We start from the raw sequence: 6797 nt of genomic DNA on the forward strand, positions 1-6797 counted from the left end.
GTACTCTGCCAGTCTCAGAGGGATCGCAGTACAGATTGTCAGCATGCTTCCTCCCCATACAGGGATTCCAAGAAAAATAGACAGGAATCTGTGTAGGAAAAGCCTCTTCTGGTCCCGACTACCTGATGTTGTGTGTCGTGCCAATGACAACACACCAGCAAAAAACCTCCAACAGGTGACCACTACATGCATTTAATAGAACATTATATTAAATTACTTATGCTCAAAAAAATGTTGTAGTAAATGTTGATTTTGAAAAATAAAAATTTATACTGTAGATCCTCCATCCTTTCCTTGCTAATAGTTAGTCTGAACACACCCTCTTCAGTCACATGGGGATGCACAGGGAAACTGACTGCCCTGTCTGATGGAGCCCCCACACCTGCTGATTGTATTCATAACCCATCATGGCTGGTAGACTCTATAAGGGAGGCGTGGCTCCTCCATCCTTTCCTCACTCATAGTTGGTCTTAACACTCCCTCTACAGTAGGGCTGCACGATTTTAGGTAAAAATTGAAATTGCGATTTTTCTCTCAAAAATTGCGATTTCGATTTTTTACGATTTTTTTCAAATTGAGCTTTGGCACTAAATTCACTATGCCCCCAGTATAGTTTAGCCAGATACTGCGGGCGGACGATTGCTTTAAGAGAAACTCCGACCAAGAATTGAACTTTATCCCAATCAGTAGCTGATACCCCATCACAAATGGATCATCAGGGGGCGCTGTATGGCTGATATTGTGGTGAAACCCCTCCCACAAGAACAAGAAAAGTACGTACTCTTGGCAGTTTCCTGTCTGTAAACCTTGCTGCATTGTGGGAAATAGCTGTTACAGCTGTTTCCAACTGTCAAAAACCATGCAGCAGCTACATCACCTGTCAGCAGTGTTCACTGGAGTTCCTTTTTAAGAGCCGGGCAGCGGGGGTGGTTCATGTGAGGGCAGCGGGGGGCGGTTCACGTGAAGACGATATAGTTATCGTCACTATCTGCAGTTTTCAGAGTGCCCGCCAGCTTGTCTGGCCCGCCTACCGCTGTGTGCCAATTGGCCAAAGCCGCCAGAAGCAGTGAATATGTATTATTGTTAATGAGCGGGGGGGGGGGGTGGTCCACTCGAGCGAGCGGCACACACAGTTTTACCAATCGCTGGATAGCGATGGAATGACGGCAGCGGTAGGCGGAGCTGTACGCGCTGTACAGCTCCGCCTACCGCTGCCGTCATTCCATCGCTATCCAGCGATTGGTAAAGCTGTGTGCCGCTCGCTCGAGTAGACCCCCCCCCCCCCCCCGCTCATTAACCATAATACATATTCACTGCTTCTGGCGGCTCTGGCCAATCGGCGCACAGCGGAAAGCGGGCCAGACAAGCGTGCAGGCAGCGGGCGGGCACTGAGAAAAACCCGAGGATACTGACGATCACCAGATCGTCTTGACACGAACCGCGGCTTCGATTTTGAACCGAAAAACCGTGCAGCCCTACTTTACAGTCACATGGGTAAGCAGGGGGGAGATTCACTGTTCTGTAGGATGAAGCCCCGCCCCCTGCTGATTCATAACCTATCACGGCTGTCAGAGTCTATAAGCTCCACCCAGCTAATTTTCCTGACCACCCGGCTATCATCGGCTCACCTCCTCCTCCTATGCTGGAGGAGGCCCTGCATTATCCCATCACTCCCCACCCGGCTACTTTTTCCTGCCACCCAGCTGGAAAAAAAAAAATCTAGGGAGAACACTGTATAAAGGAGGCGTGGCTCCTCCATGATTTCCTCATAGTTGGTCTGAACACTCCCTATTCAGTCATATGGGTGAGCAGGGGGAGATGACTGTTCTGTCAGATGAAGCCCCGCCCCCTGCTGATTGGTAACCTATCATGGCTGGCAGCCTCTATAAGGGAGGCATGGCTTCAAACTGATAGGTGGCTGCAGTCTCTGGTATGGAGGCCTTGCTTCTGACTGGCTAGCAGAGATGGTCAATGAGATGCAAATTTGCATAAAATCAGCATAGTGCAGTGAAGTTCCTCTCTTGTTGATGAAAAAAAAAAAAAAACAACAAAAAAAAAGTTCAGTTCAGATCTACACATCACATCCACAGCAGGGCTCTTTGTTCCGTTTTATTAAATACGCTAAAGTCTGGAATTTACACACACAGCTTTCATTGAGGGCAAGCTGTGACCACTGCATTAACATCTTCCGATCGGCATACACTGACCAACTAGCATTCAATTCTTTTCTGGAAAAGCTGCTATGAGATATGGAATATCTGCATTTCCAGGTTACCCTACCCTAATGCACAAATAACGTGCACACACACGCACACAACTATTGTCACTCTACATGGGTTTGTATATTTTAAGTTATACGACGATTTATGTTCCAGCGCTTATACGGCAGCTGATTTGGCAACAGATTTCTTTCCAAAACGTTGCTGTCACATATACGTAACAGAATAGTAGTGCCCAGCCCAGGAATTCCCATAGCACTAACCGTTACCAAATGTGATTTCATAATGAATCAGCAAGTCATGAGTCATGCTTCCTCTGTCTGCAGCACATGTTTAAAGCGTGCTTGCCTCATGCTCATCAACACGCATGAATAGAATGGGTTTAACAAACTATAACTGCAGGGTACTGTGTGCCTCTAATAACTCCTCAGGCTAGGAGCCCACTAGGAATAACTGCAGTGCTTTAAAAATCGCCGCAGCGCCGTGTGCAGTGATTCCTATTGCGATTTCGATGGCCATTCCCCAACGCTTGGAAGCACTGTACAGTAAACTGTACAGTGCTTCCGATTAGCAATTTACCTTTTTTTTGTAAAAAACGTTTATTATATTTAGCAGGCGTCCTTCCGTCAGTAGCCCCGCGCCCCCTAAAGGAAGAGGTCATAGGTGCTTCTCTGGGACCAATCAGAGAAGCGCCTGTGACCGCTTTAAGGGCGGGGCTTCAAGTTAAGGAAGGAAATACAGAGACCTGGTAAGTGCAATAAAGTTTATTAAAAGGCTAACTGCTAATGGCTTAGCTCCCTGTTCATCTTTATTAACATTGAAAATTTAAAAATCTTGAAGGTGAACTATGTCTTTCATAAAGCCTAGCCCCACCTTCAAAATCCTAACCACCCCCCCCCCCAAAAAAAAAACAAAAAAAAAAAACACATGCATGCGCAGTAGACCCAGACTGGGTCTGACTGAGCCTGTTACCGAGGCTGATCGAAGCTGAAAGGCAGATCGCGGGAAGACGTAAGTATTGTTTCTTTAGCTTTTGTGACCGCTGGTTTACTTTAAGGACAGCGCAAAGATGTACAGAGGCGCCGGTAGGATAAAAGTTGCTAAAAGGTTTAAAATTGTTTCTGTTGCGGTGGTGGACCAGCCAACCATAAACAGACCAAAATGCTGTCGAGATTCAAAGATTATGCAATTTATTCAATTACTCCCAATGAAAAGTCGCAACGCGTTTCGCAGGCATGGACCCGCTTCTTCAGGCAATAAAGGACAGGAGCAATACACAGCGTGTAGTCTAGAAGTTGCTTGGCACCTCTGTAAGCAACTTCTAGACTACACGCTGTGTATTGCTCCTGTCCTTTATTGCCTGAAGAAGCGGGTCCATGCCTGCGAAACGCGTTGCGACTTTTCATTGGGAGTAATTGAATAAATTGCATAATCTTTGAATCTCGACAGCATTTTGGTCTGTTTATGGTTGGCTGGTCCACCACCGCAAGAGAAACAATTTTAAACCTTTTAGCAACTTTTATCCTACCGGTGCCTCTGTACATCTTTGCGCATCCAGAAGTCCACCCTTGGTGGAAGGGTGATCTACCCTACAGTTTCCTCCTATCCACAGAGAGCGACATCTTATTCCTGAGTGGGGACAGGCTTGTTCTCCCCACCTGCCTGAACAGTGGTTGCTTTGGAGGCAACCCTGGTTTGTGAGTATAATACTTACACTTCATACTACATCCCATTCCCTTTTAATACATACTACACTATATTGGGCTCTCGGTCTTCTATTTTTATACTTTAAGGACAGTGTTGGCCAAGAATCTAGTTTTTGTAAAGGAGTCTTTTGAGTGCACCTGCCAGAGGCCGCTCCATCATCCACGGGACCTTCCTACACTCCCCATGGACAGAGATGCATCTCTCCACTATAAGGACTTGTTCACACTGCAGGCGTTTGTTATTTTTTAAGCACGGGCGATTTTTTTCAAAATCGCCCTGAAAGAGCTTACACAATGATTCTCTATGAGATAGATACTATCTAAGCTGTTTGTTTCCACAAAAAATGCTCACAAAACCGATTTGTGGAGAGATTGCGTTGGCATTTTTAAGAATAAATACATTGTATTTATTCTTTCCCGGATCAAAGAGTTCACTTCCTGACTTGCGTCAGGGAGGGAATTACCAAAAAGCTCAGGAAAAATGCACTGGAAAAAGAATCGTTTACACAAGCGCCGGGAATCGGAAAGAAAAAACGCCTCAAAATAAGCCCACCGCCTATGCACACGCGAGTGGAACGCAATGTAAACAAATCCTAAAAGAGCAAGGCTTCTATACAGCACTCGCCGCCCCCCCCATCTGTCACCTGAGGGATTTAGGCCATCCTAACTACCAACTTCAGTGCCAAAGCGGAGTACATTTGAAATCGGCGCCGGTAGACTTGGGCGCAGGATACAGCGGTGTATGGCTGATCCTGCTTCTGCACAAGTCCGGGCCGTTTTAATTACTATTCCCCCTCCAGGCCGCCATGGATAGTTTTTTAAGCAACCTCGACTCCGTCTTCTGACGGAGCCGACGTTACTCACTGAGCGCTGCAATAGGAGCGATTCCTATTGTAGTCTATGCAGGCACCAGCTGCGCCCAAATCTAGCAGCGCTGAAAAGCACCACCAGGATTTCCACTTTACCAATGATAAATGTTCAGACGCTGAATAACCACAGCCAAAGCAACAGAGTCATGGGCACTTGTGCAAAGTTTACACTTGGCAACCCCTCCCCCACCACTAAACTTCCTTCCCAGAATCTCCCAAGGATAGTGGCAATGCCTGAGCAAAGAATGAGGAAGTGTATTAATGATTACAACTATGTAAAGCAGATACAATGATAATTATTAACACCATAACACAAAAGCCAGGCAAGATGTGTAGAATTTATGAGAAAAAGACTGGTCCAACCTTCCTTCCATCGCTAGCCTTTATATTAGAATTTAGAGTTAAAGTTTTGATAGAAAATGCAGTACATATTTTATATGGCAAATACATTTATGGTCAAAAAGAAGGATATTAGAAGAGGAACATAGGAATTTGTTTCCAATAAAAGGGACAGGTGCAAGCTATGCGTGTTGAAGACGGAGGCAGGGTGCAAACTGAGGGTTGCTTCGGCAGGGTGCTAGACAAGGGGACATAGGCAGGGCAATAGATGAGGGGGTGAAAGTACGGCAATAGACAAGGGGGGCTGCGGGCAGAGTGTTAGACGACTGGGGCGCAGGCAGGGCGCCAGACGACCGGGGCGCGGGCAGGGCGCCAGACGACCGGGGCGCGGGCAGGGCGCTAGACGACTGGGGCGCGGGCAGGGCGCCAGACGACTGGGGCGCGGGCAGGGCGCTAGACGACTGGGGCGCGGGCAGGGCGCTAGACGACTGGGGCACAGGCAAGGCGCTAGACAAAAGGGGCGCAGGCAAGGCGCTAGACAAAAGGGGCGCAGGCAAGGCGCTAGACAGGAATGCAGTGTGGGATCTAAGCACATAAATGGTGTGTGATGGTTGCACAGGCAAGCTGTCATTGAGGTGTGTGTGATGGGTCAGGCAGTGTATGATGGAGATAGATGTGTGCATGGCAGGCAGTGTATGAGGATTAGCAGGATGCTGGACACACAGCATCATGTGTACTCACAGGACCAGTAGTACAGACAGTCACAGTCAGGGGTACACAGGGGGATATCCTCCTCAGCTGGCACCATGCACAGTCACAGCACAGGGGCAGCAGCAACAGGCAGTCCTCCTCCAGCACCTCTCACCACCTGTGCCTATAGCCATACAGATACAGCACGCTTCCAGGGAGGCCCTGCAGCATCCCTCCCAACACGGAAGTAACTCTGCTGCCTTCTCTTGCTTGACACCTCTTCCGTCCAATCCTCAGCCAGAGCGCTGCTCCCAGCAGCCAATCACAAGCAGAGCCCACAGCCCGCCCCTTGTGGTGTCACAATGCTGCTCAGTGAGGAGACTTGTAACAAGTTGTGCTCAGTGTGAGACTGGCTGCGGCAGGAATAGGCTGAAAAGGAGCTGCCAGGATTGCTTCATACAGCAGAGAACAGAAAGTTCCCGAGAGCCGAGGAGCTCATGTTCCCTGTTATGTAACTCATCTTAAAGCGCCACTCCAGACAAAGAATGGTGTAGAAGGGGTTGACCTCTCCGTTGGGCTTTTTCAGCTCCATGCATTGTTTTTAAAATTGCAAAAGCACCACATATAGCTTTGTTGCAGTGGCTGTGATGGCGTTAATTGCAAAAAGTAAACGATTACTAAAAAAATTGTATTACTATCGGTTGTGATCGCTTTAAGCGATCATTATGGGGACTGGGTGCCATATCAGATGCTAAGACCGCCTCCTCACTGGGGCACTTTTTGCTGGCGATTTGAACTTTGTTGATAGCCGGTGATCAGCAAAGTGATGCTGCATGAGTAATTCTATGGGATTACTCTCACTGCAGTGATTGAGGCACTTTTGCGATTTCCAACTATCACAAACGGGACATGTCGCATTTTCCTAGCGATTACGTCGCATTTCTCATTTCCTGGAATGAGAATAGCAAAAAAAT

The 6797-nt window shown here is 47.7% G+C and overlaps 1 protein-coding gene across 1 annotated transcript in view; it reads right to left on the reverse strand.

The window, feature by feature from the left end:
• The window catches only part of GPD2 (glycerol-3-phosphate dehydrogenase 2), a 318302-nt gene extending 312248 nt beyond the window's left edge, over positions 1–6054 (reverse strand). Inside the window, exon 1 of the mRNA XM_068245759.1 lies at positions 5875–6054. The gene's annotated coding sequence lies outside the window, so the exon portion shown is untranslated. The remainder of the gene's footprint in view (positions 1–5874) is intronic.
• Positions 6055–6797: the final 743 nt, after the last annotated feature.

The sequence above is a fragment of the Hyperolius riggenbachi genome, chromosome 7 (genome assembly GCF_040937935.1).
Source record: "Hyperolius riggenbachi isolate aHypRig1 chromosome 7, aHypRig1.pri, whole genome shotgun sequence".
Taxonomy (NCBI): domain Eukaryota; kingdom Metazoa; phylum Chordata; class Amphibia; order Anura; family Hyperoliidae; genus Hyperolius; species Hyperolius riggenbachi.